Source organism: Physella acuta, unplaced genomic scaffold, assembly GCF_028476545.2.
Source record: "Physella acuta isolate Inbredline_101_S28 unplaced genomic scaffold, ASM2847654v3 ptg000353l, whole genome shotgun sequence".
In the NCBI taxonomy this organism is placed as follows: Eukaryota; Metazoa; Mollusca; class Gastropoda; family Physidae; genus Physella; species Physella acuta.
The window spans coordinates 826,346-847,500 of NW_026731872.1; the positions used below are offsets into that span (position 1 = coordinate 826,346).

Below are 21,155 nucleotides of genomic sequence, written 5' to 3' on the forward strand. Positions count from 1 at the left end.
GAAGAAACTGTATATCAGAATATTAGGGGGGGAGGGAAGGGCACAGAGTAAAGACACCCTCCACCACTATGTGATACACCCTCCACCACTATGTGATACACCCTCCACCACTATGTGATACACCCTCCACCACTATGTGATACACCCTCCACCACTATGTGATACACCCTCCACCACTATGTGATACACCCTCCACCACTATGTGATACACCCTCCACCACTATGTGATACACCCTCCACCACTATGTGATACACCCTCCACCACTATGTGATACACCCTCCACCAACCCTCCACCCACCAACACTGTATTTATTCTCGGATAATTTTAAGCCGACATTTTGCAGCCGACTGATGAATTCATTAACATTTACCAGGACGGATTATTAATGAGCACACCTCAATACCAATATAGCAGAGAGTAGCTGCCCTTATATCAACTTCACTAGAGAGAAGCTGCCTTTATATCAACTTCACAAGAGTAGCTGCCCTTATATCAACTTCACTAGAGTAGCTGCCCTTATATCAACTTCACTAGAGAGTAGCTGCCCTTATATCAACTTCACTAGAGTAGCTGCCCTTATATCAACTTCACTAGAGTAGCTTCCCTTATATCAACTTCACTAGAGTAGCTGCCTTTATATCAACATCACTATAGTAGCTGCCCTTATATCAACTTCACTAGAGAGTAGCTGTCCTTATATCAACTTCACTAGAGTAGCTTCCCTTATATCAACTTCACTAGAGTAGCTGCCCTTATATCAACTTAACTAGAGAGTAGCTGCCCTTATATCAACTTCACTAGAGTAGCTGCCCTTATATCAACATCACTATAGTAGCTGCCCTTATATCAACTTCACTAGAGAGTAGCTGTCCTTATATCAACTTCACTAGAGTAGCTTCCCTTATATCAACTTCACTAGAGTAGCTGCCCTTATATCAACATCACTATAGTAGCTGCCCTTATATCAACTTCACTAGAGAGTAGCTGTCCTTATATCAACTTCACTAGAGTAGCTTCCCTTATATCAACTTCACTAGAGTAGCTGCCCTTATATCAACTTCACTAGAGAGTAGCTACCCTTATATCAACTTCACTAGAGTAGCTTCCCTTATATCAACTTCACTAGAGTAGCTGCCCTTATATCAACTTCACTAGAGTAGCTTCCCTTATATCAACTTCACTAGAGTAGCTTCCCTTATATCAACTTCACTAGAGTAGCTGCCCTTATATCAACTTCACTAGAGTAGCTGCCCTTATATCAACATCACTATAGTAGCTGCCCTTATATCAACTTCACTAGAGAGTAGCTGTCCTTATATCAACTTCACTAGAGTAGCTTCCCTTATATCAACTTCACTAGAGTAGCTGCCCTTATATCAACTTCACTAGAGAGTAGCTGCCCTTATATCAACTTCACTAGAGTAGCTGCCCTTATATCAACTTCACTAGAGTAGCTTCCCTTATATCAACTTCACTAGAGTAGCTTCCCTTATATCAACTTCACTAGAGTAGCTGCCCTTATATCAACTTCACTAGAGTAGCTGCCCTTATATCAACATCACTATAGTAGCTGCCCTTATATCAACTTCACTAGAGAGTAGCTGTCCTTATATCAACTTCACTAGAGTAGCTTCCCTTATATCAACTTCACTAGAGTAGCTGCCCTTATATCAACTTCACTAGAGAGTAGCTGCCCTTATATCAACTTCACTAGAGTAGCTGCCCTTATATCAACTGCACTAGAGTAGCTGCCCTTATATCAACTTCACTAGAGTAGCTGCCCTTATATCAGCTTCACTAGAGAGTAGCTGCCCTTATATCAACTTCACAAGAGAGTAGCTTCCCTTATATCAACTTCACTAGAGTAGCTTCCCTTATATCAACTTCACTAGAGTAGCTGCCCTTATATCAACATCACTATAGTAGCTGCCCTTATATCAACTTCACTAGAGAGTAGCTGTCCTTATATCAACTTCACTAGAGTAGCTTCCCTTATATCAACTTCACTAGAGAAGCTGCCCTTATATCAATTTCACTAGAGAGTAGCTGCCCTTATATCAACTTCACTAGAGAGTAGCTGCCCTTATGTCAACTTCACTAGAGTGAAGCTGCCCTTATATCGACTTCACTAGAGAGTAGCTGCCCGTATATCAATTTCACAAGAGTAGCTTCCTTATATTAACTTCACTAGACTAGCTGCCCTTATATCAACTTCACTAGAGTAGCTTCCTTATATCAACTTCACTAGAGAGTAGCTGCCCTTATATCAACTTCACTAGAGAGTAGCTGCCTTTATATCAACTTCACTAGAATAGCTGCCCTTATATCAACTTCACTAGAGTAGCTGCCCTTATATCAACTTCACTAGAGAGTAGCTGCCCTTATATTAACTTCACTAGACTAGCTGCCCTTATATCAACTTCACTAGAGTAGCTGCCCTTATATCAACTTCACTAGAGAGAAGCTGCCCTTATATCAACTTCACTAGAGAGCAGCTGCCCTTATATCAACTTCACTAGAGTAGCTTCCCTTATATCAACATCACTAGAGTAGCTGTCCTTATATCAACTTCACTAGAGTAGCTGCCCTTATATCAACATCACTATAGTAGCTTACCTTATATCAACTTCACTAGAGTAGCTGCCCTTATATCAACTTCACTAGAGTAGCTGCCCTTATATCAACTTCACTAGAGAGTAGCTGCCCTTATATCAACTTCACTAGAGAGTAGCTGCCCATTTTAAAGATTTAAATCACATCCTCCCTTACACAAGACTTTATATCTTGAACTCACATCTTTCTTTATACCAGATTTCAAATCTTTATAACTCACATTGTCTCACGTCCACTAATAAATGCCTACGACCATTCTAAGGAAAGTGACGCCTTTTTCGGAGATTAATTAAATACTATTTAAAACAAGTTTCATAAATTAAATTAAAAAACAAACAAACGGCAAACAGACTACGAAATTAAAATAATTTAGTTGAGATAATTAACCTGCTATTTAAAAGTGTTCAATATATTTTACTAACTGTAACTCCATGACTAAATCTACAGTGGTAACACCATACACTAAATCTACAGTGGTGACCCACACAAATCTACAGTGGTGACCCATTGACTAAATCTACAGTGGTGACTCCATTGACTAAATCTACAGTGGTGACTCCATTGACTTTATCTACAGTGGTGACTCCATTGACTAAATCTACAGTGGTGACTCCATACACTAAATCTACAGTGGTGACCCATTGACTAAATCTACAGTGGTGACCCATTGACTAAATCTACAGTGGTGACTCCATTGACTAAATCTACAGTGGTGACTCCATTGACTTTATCTACAGTGGTGACTCCATTGACTTTATCTACAGTGGTGACTCCATTGACTAAATCTACAGTGGTGACTCCATTGACTAAATCTACAGTGGTGACCCATTGACTAAATCTACAGTGGTGACTCCATTGACTAAATCTACAGTGGTGACTCCATTGACTAAATCTACAGTGGTGACTCCATACTAACCCACCGGCTGGGTAGGTTCAGTTGTCACTTCATGATTTTAATCAGACCATCGGAAAGTGAAATTCGCCAACCTTCGTGAGTTCAGCTCAAACTGTTAGATACGTGTATTTGTACGGCCTTTCTGGTTGTGTCCGACTTAAACGTCCGGCCTGTAGATCTAGATTGTGTCCGACTTAAGCCTAAATTATATCTAGTTGTAGATTCTTGTACGGCGTTTAATGTTCGGCTTATATATTGTGTCCGTCTTTAAACCAACATTTGCCGTGTGTCCGGCTGTTAGTTAACGTCCGGCTAGGATTGTGTTGAAAGAGCGAAAATTGTGACTTACCGTGTCTGGTGAAATGTTTGTCATTTTGTAACAGACATGAGTCGTCTGCTAGCCCTGACTGATCTCGATGTGTTATTGATAAGAGATTATCAGAAAAAAAACCGATTGAGGTCATGTTTCTATCCTGTGTACAGCCGTCACACACAACTAACCACGCAACACCCCTCCACCCCCTCCACATGGGCCCGTACTTTGACATGTTTGTTGTGACCGCTTGAATTTCTGACCAACATCAAAAGACCAATGTGGCCAGGTTGTTAACGCCGACAAGCCAAATGAAATAATGGCGGAATCGATACGCTACTCGCCATTGTTGATATTCGAGATGTGTCCGTCATTGTTCACTAGCAGTGGTGGGATGACATTTCTCATTATTTATAGGCATATAGGCCTATATATATATATATATATATATATATATATATATATATATATATATATATATATATATATATATATATATAAGCTTTAACCCAGACCAAATAAAAAAACCTCAAAAAAAGGTCAGGTGATAGCAAATGAAAATGACCACTGGTCACATAAAAAGCACGCAGAAAAAAGATCACAGACTCACCTGTTTCAAGGTCGCCACTTTCTGGTCAGGTGTCTCGCTCGCTGGTGCAGGTGGTGAGCCATTTGATTTGGGGGGTGGTGAGCCATTTGATTTGGGGGGTGGTGATACATTTGATTTGGGGGGTGGTGAGCCTTTATGTTTAACAGGTGGTACCTTGTTGTCTGCTGCAGACAGTGATGCGTTTGATGAGACAGTCACGTGTTGATTCGATGACGTCACATACTGATTTGGCGTCAGCTCTGAGTTGTTAGGTGACGTCATCTGTAGATCTGACATTACTTCCATGTCATTTTGTGACGTCATCTGTAGATCTGACGTTACTTCCATGTCATTTTGTGACGTCATCTGTAGATCTGACGTTACTTCCGTGTCATTTGATGACGTCATCTGTAGATCTGACGTTACTTCCGTGTCATTTTGTGACGTCATCTGTAGATCTGACGTTACTTCCGTGTCATTTGGTGACGTCATCTGTAGATCTGACGTTACTTCCGTGTCATTTGGTGACGTCATCTGTAGATCTGACGTTACTTCCGTGTCATTTGGTGACGTCATCTGTAGATCTGACGTTACTTCCGTGTCATTTGGTGACGTCATCTGTAGATCTGACGTTACTTCCGTGTCATGTGACGTCATATTTCCGTCCTTAACAGACTTTGCGCGTCAATGTTCAGGTAGTGTCACGTCAGGCTACACACGTCACAGAATGTCAGGCTCCACACGTCACAGAATGTCAGCTACACACGTCACAGAATGTCAGCTCCACACGTCACAGAATGTCAGCTCCACACGTCACAGAATGTCAGCTACACACGTCACAGAATGTCAGGCTCCACACGGCACAGAATGTCACACGTCTGAGTTGTGGCACCGACGAGAGTGTGAGCAGTTCCCGTGTTGATCACGTGGTGTTGTTTAGTTATGATATAGGTCAGTTGTTAATGTCTGGTAATTGTCGGGTCTTTTCCTCGGAGATTTGCTGACGTCACGTGGGGGGGGTCTATTGAAGCGGAGAGTGTGTGTGTGTGTGTGTGTGTGTGTGTGTGTGTGTGTGTGTGTGTGTTTAGTCTCGGTCTCATGGTTAGAACAAGACCAGGGTGAGACCTGCCGCTGGTTGGCTCGTTGATTGGTGGCCGCGGCGTGACGTCAGAACCTGCGCGTGTTGAGTGAAACCTGCTGGATGCTCACCGTTCATCTGCGCATGGATCTCACGCATGACGTCATTGGCGCTGGACCAACTGGACGAGACTGACCCTGCAGTGGTGTGGTGTGAGTGGTGTGAGTGGTGTGGTGTGAGTGGTGTGAATGGTGTGTATCCTGAGCTATCACCTCACACGTCGTGTACTCACACAATGTGCCGGTCTAGTCTGCATCACCTGAGGTCTCATAGACTTGTTCATGTTGTAATTCGTGTTGTACTCTAGTTGCCTGCATTCATCAGTTTCAGGTTTATCATAAATTTTGTCGAGTCAGTCCACTGGAAAAGTATATTTTCTATAAAAATTATATGTTTGTTCAGGGGAAAGGGGAGCGGTATAAAGAAACTGATAGTCTGTGTTGTTGTGTGTGTGTGTGTGTGTGTGCGTGTGTAGTCTCTCTGTGTGTGTGTTGCCTGTTTATATTCTGGCCTGTGTGTGTACTCTGTGTGTGTGCTCTGTGTGTGTGTCTGTGTGTAGTCTCTGTGTGTGTGTTGTCTGTTTATATTCTGGCCTGTGTGTGTGGTCTGTGTGTGTGGTCTGTGTGTGTGTCTGTGTGTAGTCTCTGTGTGTGTGTTGCCTATTTATATTCTGGCCTGTACAACATCCCACTCGACTATCGACCCTCGTGAACGGTCTTCCATGGTCACGTGATTTATGTCCAGGCGGTCAAATGTCACGTGTCTCCTGCAACATTTACAGCCAGTTAAAAAAACAACTGGACATTTTCTCCCTGCCCCCCCCCCCCCCCAACCCGGTGGTCTGGTGACACGTGAACACGTGACCAGATTCCCGCCAAAAAAACCCACCCAAACAAAACTTTCTGTCGTCTCATTGATTGCTTGACACCAACGGGACATCCGGTCCCCTCCCCGCTCACCGTCTAGACACGCCCATGACACGGCCAGTATTTACGTCACACCTGGACAGAGACGCCGCTGGCGGTCAAACAGGTGCGGGCTGTGAGGGTAAACTGTGAGTGAGTTGTGTGAGTGTGAATGATTGGTGTGATTGATAGTGTGAATTATCGTTGATAAAGAATTGGATGACTGAATGATTTAATTACTATATGGATGATTGAATGACTATGTGTAAATAATTGTGTGACTGAATGATTGTGTGACTGAACGATTGTGTGACTGAATGATTGTGTGACTGAATGATTGTGTGACTGAATGATTGTGTGACTGAATGATAGTGTGACTGAATGATTGTGCGACTGAATGATTGTGTGACTGAATGATTGTGCGACTGAATGATTTTGTGACTGAATGATTGTGTGACTGAATGATTGCGTGACTGAATGATTGTGTGACTGAATGATTGTGTGACTGAATGATGGTGTGACTGAATGATGGTGTGACTGAATGATTGTGTGGCTGAATGATTGTGCGACTGAATGATTGTGTGACTGAATGATTGTGTGATTGTTGAGCCGACCTATATCACCTGTTGTCTGTACTTTATCTAGTACAAGGGAAATCACCCGTGAGAAATTCCCATCATCGATTCCCGCTGTTTACCTCCCCTGTTATTTATTTCTCTAATGAGTTTTCATTAGGGCGCCATTTAGTTCGCTCCGTGGGCGGGAGGGAGAGTGGGAATTTTGTGGGGGATGGCTTGTTTGGTGGGGGGGGGGGGGGATCGGCTTGTTTTAATAATTGTGCTCGTCTCTAGTTGACTGGACACAATGGTCTATGAAAATTATGGTCGATGGCAGGTGTTTGACCTCACACTGGAGGGAGGGGGTGGCTGCTGACCCGAATGTGTGGGTGGGCGCTGGTCAGGTCAAGGTCGCTGGCTCTGGCACCGACATGCCGTTTAACTCTACTTCACCTGTCCTATGTGTGACACAGCCTTAAAGATACCTTTAAAAAAAAAGTTCTATAAATAGTACTGGGGTAGACTTGTACAGTATCTCTGTTGTTGTGGCAAGTGAACAAAGTTGTGTGTGTGTGTGTAGTCTAGCTTTAATCATTGTATCGAAACTTCACACTTACCGTGTTAGAACACACATCTAGCACAGTTAACGACACACGTGTCACATTTGACACACAAAATGTCACCATTCAGCACACTCGGTCTAACACATGTGGGAAAAGCCACAAAGTGTTGGTTGAAATCTTACGTTGGTTGAAATCTTACGTTGGTTGAAATCTTACGTTGGTTGAAATCTTACGTTGGTTGAAATCTTACGTTGGTTGAAATCTTACCAGATGAAATTAACACCAGCGGCACACAATGGGGGAGGGTGTGTGGGAGGTAAGGGTTCTGAAATAGTCGGGGTCATAGTTCACACAAACATAGTCGACACACTAACATATGGTCTTCTCCTCTCCCCCCCCCCCCACCCACCCACCACTGTGCGCGCGCACACACACACACACACACACTAATGCACAGTGGGCGGGAAAAGGCACACAAAAAAGTCACAAAGGAAAAAATTTATTGGAAAAAATTCACAGAAATAAAGCCGCAGAAATAAAGTCACAAAAATAAAGTCACAAAAAGTTGAAGTAGTATTTTGATTTGATTGTTGAGAACACTAACATTGTGGATGTTTATTATGTGGTTGTTTTGTTTTTTTAGTAAATTATTTATAATCTCCAAAAACATGGTTTATGCTAACTATCAGACTTGTATCTTCTTTATAAGTAAAATTACTATCAGATAATCTACACAGCAGCTTCAAATTGTGTTACATGTTTATTTGGATGCCCGGTAGAAAAATGAATGACACAAGAAATGTAGGCACATTATTGTGTTTAGTTCTCGGTCGGCATTGTCCATCCACATTGTGTTTTACGGTGAACACGTTTTTGTTTCTCATCAGACAAGTGATAGCATTTTGAACCTTATGTGACTTTTTCCTGTGACTTTTTCCTGTGACTTTTTCCTGTGACTTTTTCCCCCCATGCAAAGATTGTGACTAGAACTGGTGGATTTGCTCCAGCTCACCGTGTTCCCCCCCCCCCCCCCCATTGTGAGGACCGCGACTAGTTTTGTGTCTGACGGTAAAAAATTCGTCTAGTAATTGCTGCTCACTCATGCGTGTCGATTCCTTCCTGCAGCTGTCAGTGGCTACACCGTGCCATGCTGTCACAACACCTGGTCTGTCTGTCTGTCTGTCTGTCTGTCTGTCTGTCTGTCTGTCTGTCTCAGAGTTTCTTCCAGGCATCTCTACCGCCCCCCCCCCCCGAACGAGATGGAATTTATATAGTAAAAATATACTTTTACTAGTGTCCGCCCCCCCCCCCCCCCCCGGAAAATTTTGACCGCTCCCCCCCCCCCAAAATATCAAGTGCCCCCCGGAGAAAAAAGTCTGGAAGAAACACTGTGTCTGTCTGTCTGCCTGTTAGTCTGTCCCAACACCTGTTCAGTCAGTCCGTCCTAACACCCGGTATGTGCAGTTATGTGTACGTTGATATGTGAGGGCATGCTAGTGTGTTGTTGTGTGATATTGCATAGTGTGTGTGTGTGTGTTATCCTAACCCCCATACAAAAACCTCATTATATCGTGTTACCAAGCTTCCCACCCCACTCTCCACTCTTTGCGTCAACTAGAAGCTGTGTGACGTCATCACGCCTGCACGTGTTCGCCAGTTTGTTTACGTGTCGTTACTGAGGCGTGACGTGTCACGTGACGTCAGACACATGTCAACTTTTATCACCCGACACCCGCGTCTACATTTCAAATTTCTGCCCCCCCCCCCCCCACAGGCTCCACTCAGTGCTGTTCTGTGACCCACGGTTCCCCCCCCCCCCCCCCCACTACACCAGCACAGCCCGGACAAACCCACGTGACAGTCAGGACAGTCAAGACAATCCTGACAAATTGTCAGCTAAAATTGGTGTGTTTACGTCCAGCGAATAGAAAGCGAATTTTAAAGCCATTTAATAACCGTGAAGGGGAGGAAATCCATTTGTTCCACGCCAACACCGTTTACAGCTAATGCAAAAAGTTTTGTAACTAAATCGTCTGGCCAATCAGTGAGCATGGCCTGGGGGCTTTCTTCAGCAGACGACTTGTTTCAGCTATTACGTCATCCGGCAGCCAGCGTTATGGCCAACAGACAAGTCATTGCTTGTGGGTCAGTGGGCCAGTCACTGCCGGCTTGTGGGCCAGTCAGTGACCCTCCTAATACCATGACCCCCACCACCCACCCAACCAGGTAAACCCCTCATACCATGACCCCCACCAACCCAGTGATCCCCCCCCCCTCATACCATGACCCCACCAACCCAGTGACCCCCCTCCTAATACCATGACCCCCACCAACCCAGTGACCCCCCCCTCATACCATGACCCCACCAACCCAGTGACCCCCCTCATACCATGACCCCACCAACCCAGTGACCCCCCTCATACCATGACCCCTCTTGCCCCGCCCACCATCTTCTAGCGCGTGCATCTATCACCCTGGCACGCTCGCGCAGACATGAGGCGGGGACCTGGCGGGAAACGGTTCCTCAAAGGGCGACAATTTGTGGCTCACACACAGGACAACTGGGACAGGGAGAAAACTCCTTACGGCTAAACCAGGGGCAACAACTCAAGGGCCACAAACATGGAGTAAAAGCGGCGGACTAAAAGTGCAGGAAAGGTAAGTTATATTTATATTCATTCTAATAAATTTTCACATTCATTTAAATACATTTTAATTGAGTTATGTTCACATTCATTTAAATACATTTTCACATTCATTTAAATACATTTTAATTGAGTTATGTTCACATGCATTTAAATACATTTTCATTCGAGTCACAAATAGGCATGTGTTACTTGTATACAATGTAGGTGTCCCTTATGTATAATCTAGAATTGTGTCCCTTGTGTATAATTTAAGATTGTGTTCATCATGTACAATCTAGGATGGTGTCCCTTATGTACGATCTTGGGATGTGTAACTCGTGTACCAAGTTGGGTTTTGTCCCTTATGGTGTTTAAAGCGTGCATGCTCTACCGTCATGTTAGTTGGTCAAATGCTGAAAAAGTGAGACTGATGTGTTAGTCAAATAAGAACATTCTTAGAACATTCTAAGAACATTCTAAGAACATTCTAAGAACATTCTAAGAGCATTCTAAGAACATTCTAAGAACATTCTAAGAATATTCTAGCCCCGACCATGGGCTGATGTCACTACCTGGTCACTACCTGGTCACTACCTGGTCACTACCTGGTCGATACCTGGTCACTACCTGGTCACTACCTGGTCACTACCTGGTCACTACCTGGTCACTACCTGATCACTACCTGATCACTACCTGATCACTACCTGGTCACCTCCCGTATGACCTCCCGTATGACCTCACGTCTGACCTCACGTCTGATGTGTTGAGGACTTTAAACAAAAAGTTGTTGGTGCGAGTCTTTGAATGGGGCTAATGTTGTTCACCAACACTTCTGAGATCAATGTGACGTCATGAAGAACTTTTCTTTGAACTGTTTTGGGAAAAGTTTTTACTTTCTCGTATACAAAGCATTGAGAAAGTATTGTGTGTGCAAAAATCGAATTCTAGACTTTTACTAATCTTGATGTTTTAGACCTCACAGAGTCTAAGTTACTGTGTGTATGTGTGTCTGTAAACGCGATTACTTGAGTAAAATGTGTAGTTCTGTATCAACTTTCAGCGGCTTCCGATAACCGGAAGTGGCAGTTATTCTACTTTCGTTTCTCAGAAGCCTATAACTGTTTCAGTTACGTAAACGAAATTTCACGTACAAGCAAAATATATAATTCTTTAGTTTCTTTCAAATGTTGAGTGATTTTCGGTGACCGGAAGTATTACTTTACGTTTTTTTTTTTTAATTTCTCAGCATAAAAAAACGCATAAGAATTAATTTTTAACTTGATTCCTCTGTCATGTCGGAAAGTTGCGAGAAAAATTTCGAACACTTCTGCGGATCGATTGACTTTTCACGTAGGTCAAGACTCGAAGACAATGTATTGTGACGTAAATGTTACTAAATTGGATGATTTATTAACTCGTTGAAAATTAATCAAGGTTTTCTTTATTAATAAGTGATAATGTCCTGTACTATTATACACACATTGTTTGCTGTTCATTTGATGCGCAATTCTTTTTTTACGCGGTTCTATTCTATTTTAAAAATGATTTAAAAATTGATTACAAAAACATGACGGTACCAAATTACATTAGAGTTGCCATCCCCATTGGTGTAAACTAAGAATATTCGAGAAAGTTTAGGGGAGATCACCCCCGTCTTATTTTAAGTAGGTGTGGCTAGATAGCATCAGACATCACATCAATACAACACACACACCAGCCACATGACAATCGCACCAACCACATGACACACACACCACACACCAACCACATGACACACACACCACTCACCAACCACATGACACACACATCACACACCAACCACATGACACACACACCACACACCAACCACATGACACACACATCACACACCAACCACATGACACACACACCACACACCAGCCACATGTCACACACATCCCACACCAACAACAGCTGACTTAAGCTCTGACCTACACATGAACAGCTTTAGCTCAACTCTCAGAGCAGCTCGCGCTAAACTCATTTCTCATGGTTAAAATTTGTTTCAAGTTTGTTTTGAACGAACAATCCATCAACGCAATTTGGAACAACACCAACAATTAGTTGGTAATTAGCTCACTATTCAAAGGTGCTGATGTATAATTTAAGCTTGTTCAAATATTAAGCGGCAATTATACTTAACAATACACCGTAACCTCCCCCCCCCTACCCCACGTCGTCATACATTATCACAATTATAACACACATCAGGGTGGCAATTGCACCACTGCCATTTAAGGACATCTATGGACGGCAATGGGACATCTATGGACGGCAATGGGACATCTATGGACGGCAATGGGAAATCTATGGACGGCAATGGGACATCTATGGACGGCAATGGGACAGCTATAGACGGCAATGGGACATCTATGGACGGCAATGGGAAATCTATGGACGGCAATATGGGAAATCTATGGACGGCAATGGGACATCTATGGACGGCAATGGGACATCTATGGACGGCAATGGGACATCTATAGACGGCAATGGGAAATCTATGGACGGCAATGGGATATCTATGGACGGCAATGGGACAGCTATAGACGGCAATGGGACAGTCAGTTCTGGGCAACAATGGGACAGTTCTGGAAAGCAACGGGACAACTATGGACGTAGTCGAGCACTTTAGCTAACCCGACACTCTCGAGATCTGAGGCATGCACTCACAAATACATGAACTCTACTTCATCTGCCCCCTTACTGTTTGGTCTGTAATCTTAATGACAGGGTAACAATTGACAGACTGATACATGAACTCTACTTCATCTACCCCCTTACCGTCTGGTATGTAACAATTAACTTAATACGCGCATGTTTCGACTCGGTTTTAGATCGATACTCAATAATAATACAAGTATCGATCCTAGAGTTAAAAGTTTATTCACGGGCCGGTCGATGACGGCATTCCTTGCCGGTTGCCGGATCCCGCTGTCTGCGGTTACCGGCTCCTGTTCTCTGTGTTTAACCGACCGGTTTGTTGATTAGTTGTTAATTGACATTTGTTTGTTGCCGGCAATATATTTAATGTACATTTTATGCCGGCTTTCCGTGCCGGTTTTTGTGTGTCGTCTTTTGATTGATACACTGATGTTATTCCGGAAATTTTTCTTTGACGGAATGTTCTACATCCGGCAGCCATTGCCATCAATTATGCAGGCAACTTCCACGCATGCGCATTGATTAGAGTGAGTTATTGAAAACTTAATCCTGGGGTCAGGTCAGACAAGAGCAGACGACCAGTCCGTGGTTCCTGGCCCGTCCGGCGGGGTGTCAGGTTTGACCAATCAGAAGGGTTGTTGTTTCTTTTGAGGGGGGGGGGGGGGGCTGAAGGTTAGTCTTACATGTAAGATTATTTGTAAGCCCGTTATTAGTCTTACATCTCTCCATGTAAGATTATTTTGTAAGGCTGTTATGAAAAATTTCGATTTAAAAAAAAAAAAAAAATGTACAGGCAGTGTCAGAGATGGGTAGTGGTAGTCATGGTAACAGACAAGGGAAGCTATTGATTCAGATTTGTTATGAATAATTTAAATTGGTATTGAGAGTTGCTCCCCTTCTCATTAGCCCACGATTCCAATATTTCTTTGTCTTACGGTCTTACAGATATACAAGACACCTACCACACACATACAGCTAAACTACATCATCAGCCACCAACAACTAAACTACAACATCATCCACGGACCAACAACTAAACTACACCATTATCCACCGACTATAACTAAACTACATTGAAGGTCCAGTATGTGCTGATGACCTTGAGAGACTTGTTCAAAGACCAGCGAGTGCTACGCTTGCCATTATAATTAATAACAAATAATTAAAGTTAGAAAATCGATACTCACACCCCACATTTTGTATCGATACTTACACACCACATTTTGTATCGATACTTACACCTGCATAAAATGTCTGCTTCCGCTGGAACAGCTTGAATGGTAAGGGGAGGGGTAGGTCACATCATGAGACAGTCACTAAAGGTCACATGAGACAGTCACTAAAGGTCACATGAGACAGTCACTAAAGGTCACATGAGACAGTCACTAAAGGTCACATGAGACAGTCACTAAAGGTCACATGATGAGACAGTCACTAAAGGTCACATGAGACAGTCACTAAAGGTCACATGAGACAGTCACTAAAGGTCACATGATGAGACAGTCACTAAAGGTCACATGAGACCGTCACTAAAGATCACATGAGACAGTCACTAAAGGTCACATGAAACAGTCACTAAAGGTCACATGAGACGGTCACTAAAGGTCACATGAGACGGTCACTAAAGGTCACATGAGACAGTCACTAAAGGTCACATGAGACGGTCACTAAAGGTCACATGATGAGACAGTCACTAAAGGTCACATGAGACCGTCACTAAAGATCACATGAGACAGTCACTAAAGGTCACATGAAACAGTCACTAAAGGTCACATGAGACGGTCACTAAAGGTCACATGAGACGGTCACTAAAGGTCACATGAGGCAGTCACTAAAGGGCACATGAGACGGTCACTAAAGGTCACATGAGACAGTCACTAAAGGTCACATGAGACGGTCACTAAAGGTCACATGAGACAGTCACTAAAGGTCACATGAGACAGTCACTAAAGGTCACATGATGAGACAGTCACTAAAGGTCACATGATGAGACAGTCACTAAAGGTCACATGAGACCGTCACTAAAGATCACATGAGACAGTCACTAAAGGTCACATGAAACAGTCACTAAAGGTCACATGAGACGGTCACTAAAGGTCACATGAGACGGTCACTAAAGGTCACATGAGGCAGTCACTAAAGGGCACATGAGACGGTCACTAAAGGTCACATGAGACAGTCACTAAAGGTCACATGAGACGGTCACTAAAGGTCACATGAGACAGTCACTAAAGGTCACATGAGACAGTCACTAAAGGTCACATGATGAGACAGTCACTAAAGGTCACATGATGAGACAGTCACTAAAGGTCACATGAGACGGTCACTAAAGGTCACATGATTAGACAGTCACTAAAGGTCACATGAGACGGTCACTAAAGGTCACATGAGACGGTCACTAAAGGTCACATGAGGCAGTCACTAAAGGTCACATGAGACGGTCACTAAAGGTCACATGAGACAGTCACTAAAGGTCACATGAGACGGTCACTAAAGGTCTTATGAGACAGTCACTAAAGGTCACATGAGACGGTCACTAAAGGTCACATGAGACGGTCACTAAAGGTCACATGAGACAGTCACTAAAGGTCACATGAGACGGTCACTAAAGGTCACATGAGACAGTCACTAAAGGTCACATGAGACGGTCACTAAAGGTCACATGAGACAGTCACTAAAGGTCACATGAGACGGTCACTAAAGGTCACATGAGACAGTCACTAAAGGTCACATGAGACGGTCACTAAAGGTCACATGAGACAGTCACTAAAGGTCACATGAGACAGTCACTAAAGGTCACATGAGACAGTCACTAAAGGTCATATAAGACAGTCACTAAAGGTCACATGATGAGACAGTCACTAAAGGTCACATGAGACAGTCACTAAAGGTCACATGAGACGGTCACTAAAGGTCATATGATGAGACGGTCACTAAAGGTCATAAGGAAAACGAAATGGGGCTGGCGAGGATACATTTTCCAGACATTTGAGATGGGGGGGGGGCAGTGAGCTAATGAGATAGGTCATTCAGGGAAACTTTACAGGTTTCGACTTTTGTAGCCGCCCTTGGCAAGACTGGGTAGGTCTTCCTCAGTAGCTGGGGTAGGGGCGGAGATGGGGTCGGTCCTATTGGTGGGGGGGGGGGGGGGCGCAGTGAAGCTACCACATGGCGCATGTCTGCACCTTCTGCACCAAACTGACGGTGTGGTCACGTGACCGCCATTTTGTAATCCTTCTGCACCAAACTGACGGTGTGGTCACGTGACCGCCATTTTGTAATCCTTCAAATTTCTGTTCAACACGAAGTGATCACATAATCGAAGTGGCTGGTTTGTGGGTTACCATAGCAACCATGTTGACACATGCGCGACCTGTTGGCTGGTTTGTGTGTTACCATAGCAACCAATGTTGACACATGCGCGACCTGTTGGCTGGTTTGTGGGTTACCATAGCAACCAATGTTGACACATGCGCGACCTGTTGGCTGGTTTGTGGGTTACCATAGCAACCAGTGTTGACACATGCGCGACCTGTTGGCTGGTTTGTGGGTTACCATAGCAACCAATGTTGACACATGCGCGACCTGTTGGCTGGTTTGTGGGTTACCATAGCAACCAATGTTGACACATGCGCGACCTGTTGGCTGGTTTGTGGGTTACCATAGCAACCAATGTTGACACATGCGCGACCTGTTGGCTGGTTTGTGGGTTACCATAGCAACCAGTGTTGACACATGCGCGACCTGTTGGCTGGTTTGTGTGTTACCATAGCAACCAATGTTGACACATGCGCGACCTGTTGGCTGGTTTGTGGGTTACCATAGCAACCAATGTTGACACATGCGCGACCTGTTGGCTGGTTTGTGGGTTACCATAGCAACCAATGTTGACACATGCGCGACCTGTTGGCTGGTTTGTGGGTTACCATAGCAACCAATGTTGACACATGCGCGACCTGTTGGCTGGTTTGTGGGTTACCATAGCAACCAATGTTGACACATGCGCGACCTGTTGGCTGGTTTGTGGGTTACCATAGCAACCAGTGTTGACACATGCGCGACCTGTTGGCTGGTTTGTGGGTTACCATAGCAACCAATGTTGACACATGCGCGACCTGTTGGCTGGCTGTTGAATCTAGTGACGTAGTGCGGGCTTTTAATGACTGGCGTTTGGGTCACATCTGACTGATCACGTGGATCTAGTGGCCTCTTGTCTGTCAGTATTGGAGAATAAAACCTACGTTAACCTCTCTATCTCTACCTCTACCTCCACCCCCCCCCCTACCCAACTGTAGCGAAATTTTTTAAAAGCGCCATTTGATAAATGTCAGGTGTAAATTGTGTACATTCATGGCCCGCAATGGGATGTGACGTCATTTAGCGATAAGCCTCTAACCCAACTGCTCTTTCTCCGGGAGATAATCCGGCTAATCTCTTTAGAAGCACAGAGCTTTTACAAAAACGTTTTTTAATCTGCTCAAGATATTTTATATCAGCGCTGTGAAGTTAATGCTGGAATAGATTTTTGTGTGTCGTGTGGCTCTAATGTCAGAGGACAGCTGTAGATGTCAGACGGAAGATGACATGTGGTACATGATATGACATTTTTGATGACAGGCATCTGTTCTAGATATCAGAAGGTTAAAGTGATCGAATACCACAGGGTGATAGAACTTTCAAATACCACCTCAGCAATATAACACCAACAATAATACCACTTTCAAATACCACCTCCGCAATATACCACCAACAATAATACCACAATCAAATACCACCTCAGCAATATAACACCAACAAATACCACCTCAGCTATATACCACAATCAAATGACACCTCAGCAACATAACACCAACAAAATACCACCTTATTATCTCACTAAACCAACAAAAAAAAGCCCAAACAACCTAGTAATTTAAAGAAAAATATAAGCCTGCACTTTTTTACATTTTTGTAAAATTCTAATTAAATAAAATCCTATAATCGTTTAAAAAATGGCGTGTTTAATTAAACATAATCGTTAATTCAAACAAAAACAACACGAATACATATTTCATTCACCCGCTGTAAGCCAGTCTTTTGGGCAAGCGCAGTCAAGCAGAAGCTGAAAACAGTCAGCCATGAAATTCAAGCCCCTAAATTGGATGGGAGACAACAGGCTTCCACTAGAGGTGGCCAGAACAAATGTTTTTAACAAGCTGTTGCCAAATGTTGGAGTACAGAGTTGCCATATCTGCTGGTCATTTTGTTTTAATATTGGCCGCCATATTGTAATATATATAGACTGGCTAACTGTGTAGAGTGGAAATTTTAATTTATTCGCATCGAATTTTTAATGGTGAAAAAAAAGTGTACATCAGTTGTCTTGCTGAAAGATGTTGAAAGGTTTCTATGGGTTGATAGGATGTTTTAAGGTAGATGTTTCAAAAGTTAAATTGTTGTTTTTAAGAAATATTTCAAGCGATCGCTGCTTCATATCCGCCTGGTTAGATTGACAATTAGCCTAAATCTTTTAAAACCATTGTAGCCAGACTGGCCATTTTAGACAGTCTGGCCATTTTAGACAAACTGGCCATTTTAGTCATTGGCCATTACAATAGGGCTGGTAAGTAGGTCACCAACCAGTTCTATGGCTTCTATGGTTTTATTGAGCCGTCGAACTGGTTGGTGACCTACTTACCAGCCCTATTTGTAACCTGAGTATTTACACCAGATTACAGCGAAATTTAAATAATTGCACGTGCATGCTGTACTACGTCACTTCCTGCCCCGAGTATAAGGTCGCTCTACACGTGCGTGCCAGTATCCATTTGTTTGATAGAATTTCTGCACGCTGTCGTCTGCCCCAATGTTCTTTATTCTGCGATTATTTCACGCCTCTACGATTGTAAATATTCTCGTGAGCCACAGCTCACCAGACTGGTGTTATGATGATCGCGTCTAGCTAGTTATCCCCCCCTCTGTTATTGAATACAGCAATCTATCGATTGATTTGATTTCTACCCTTAGTGCCAAAACCGTTTAATTTTACTGACTAAACATCTGGTTAAATTAAAAAAAAAAAACAACAGATAGACTTGTATTGTCATCGTAGTGGAACGTATGTGAAAATTTTGAACGAAATCGCTGCATTAGAAGTGGGTCGACAATGAGTTACAAGATTTGCCACAAACAAGAGTTGCGAACTAAACAAAAGCTTTTAAAAACACTAGCCCTCTGTAGGTGATGCTGGCGTGTAGCCTACTTGGTTCGTTGAATCCTGCATTTCTCGAGTTAGTTCAGCCAATTACCGTCTTTCTTAGTTCCACTTGACCTGTTTTGTCCTTGTTATTATTAGTATAGGTTGTGACGTCACTGATTGACACCCCCCCCCCCGCCCCTGCGATGTTGGCTACGCCCTGGGTTTTTTGAAGCATCTGTTCGGTTAAATTAAAAAAAGGAATTTATATAGAAAAGATATAGACTTAACCAGTGAACCCCCCTCCCCCACGAAAAATGTTGCAAGAAACGTCATCGTGCTCAAAAATGAGTGTTTACTTAAACATGTCACCTGTTGACTAAAACATGTCACCTTACCTGTTGACTAAAACATGTCACCTGTTGACTAAAACATGCCACCTTACCTGTTGACTAAAACATGTCACCTGTTGACTAAAACATGTCACCTGTTGACTAAAACATGTCACCTGTTGACTAAAACATGTCACCTGTTGACTAAAACATGACACCTTACCTGTTGACTAAAACATGCCACCTTACCTGTTGACTAAAACATGTCACCTGTTGACTAAATCATGTCACCTGTTGACTAAAACATGTCACCTGTTGACTAAAACATGCCACCTTACCTGTTGACTAAAACATGTCACCTGTTGACTAAAACATGCCACCTTACCTGTTGACTAAAACATGTCACCTGTTGACTAAAACATGTCACCTTACCTGTTGACTAAAACATGTCACCTCACCTGTTGACTAAAACATGTCACCTGTTGACTAAAACATGTCACCTGTTGACTAAAACATGCCACCTTACCTGTTGACTAAAACATGTCACCTGTTGACTAAAACATGTCACCATACCTGTTGACTAAAACATGTTACATGTTGACTAAAACATGTCACCTGTTGACTAAAACATGTCACCTGTTGACTAAAACTTGCCACCTTACCTGTTGACTAAAACATGTCACCTGTTGACTAAAACATGCCAACTTACCTGTTGACTAAAACATGTCACCTGTTGACTAAATCATGTCACCTTACCTGTTGACTAAAACATGCCACCTTACCTGTTGACTAAAACATGTTACCTGTTGACTAAAACATGTCACCTGTAGACTAAAACATGTCACCTGTAGACTAAAACATGTCACCTGTTGACTAAAACATGTTACATGTTGACTAAAACATGTCACCTTACCTGTTGACCAAAACACGTCACCTCACCTGTTGACTAAAACATGTCACCTGTTGACTAAAACATGTCACCTGTTGACTAAATCATGTCACCTTACCTGTAGACTAAAACATGTCACCTGTTGACTAAAACATGTAACCTGTAGACTAAAACATGTCACCTGTAGACTAAAACATGTCACCTTTTGGCTAAAACATGTCACATTACCTGTTGACTAAAACATGTCACCTGTTGACTAAAACATGTCACCTTACCTGCTGACTAAAACATATCACCTGTTGACTAAATCATGTCACCTGTTGACTAAAACATGTCACCTGTTGACTAAAACATGTCACCTGTTGACTAAAACATGTCACCTGTTGACTAAAACATGTCACCTGTTGACTAAAACATGTCACCTGTAGACTAAAACATGTCACCTGTTGACTAAAACATGTCACCTGTTGACTAAAACATGTCACCTTACCTGTTGACTAAAACATGTCACCTGTTGACTAAAACATGTCACCTGTTGACTAAATCATGTCACCTGTTGACTAAAACATGTCACCTGTTGACTAAAACATGTCACCTTACCTGTTGACTAAAACATGTCACCTGTTGACTAAAACTTGCCACCTTACCTGTTGACTAAAACATGTCACCTCACCTGTTGACTAAAACATGTCCTTACCTGTTGACTAAAACATGTCACCTCACCTGTTCACTAAAACATGTCACCTGTTGACTAAAACATGTCACCTTACCTGTTGACTAAAACATGTCACCTGTTGACTAAAACATGTCACCTTACCTGTTGACTAAAACATGTCACCTCACCTGTTCACTAAAACATGTCACCTGTTGACTAAATC

At 43.0% G+C, this 21,155-nt stretch overlaps 1 protein-coding gene across 2 annotated transcripts in view; it reads left to right on the forward strand.

Moving 5' to 3' along the window:
* Nucleotides 1–10,102: 10,102 nt before the first annotated feature.
* LOC131941231 (potassium channel subfamily K member 16) overlaps nt 10,103–21,155 on the forward strand; it is a 38,773-nt gene continuing 27,720 nt past the window's right edge. For both annotated transcript variants that reach the window (XM_059300331.1, XM_059300332.1), the window contains exon 1: nt 10,103–10,233. The gene's annotated coding sequence lies outside the window, so the exon portion shown is untranslated. The remainder of the gene's footprint in view (nt 10,234–21,155) is intronic.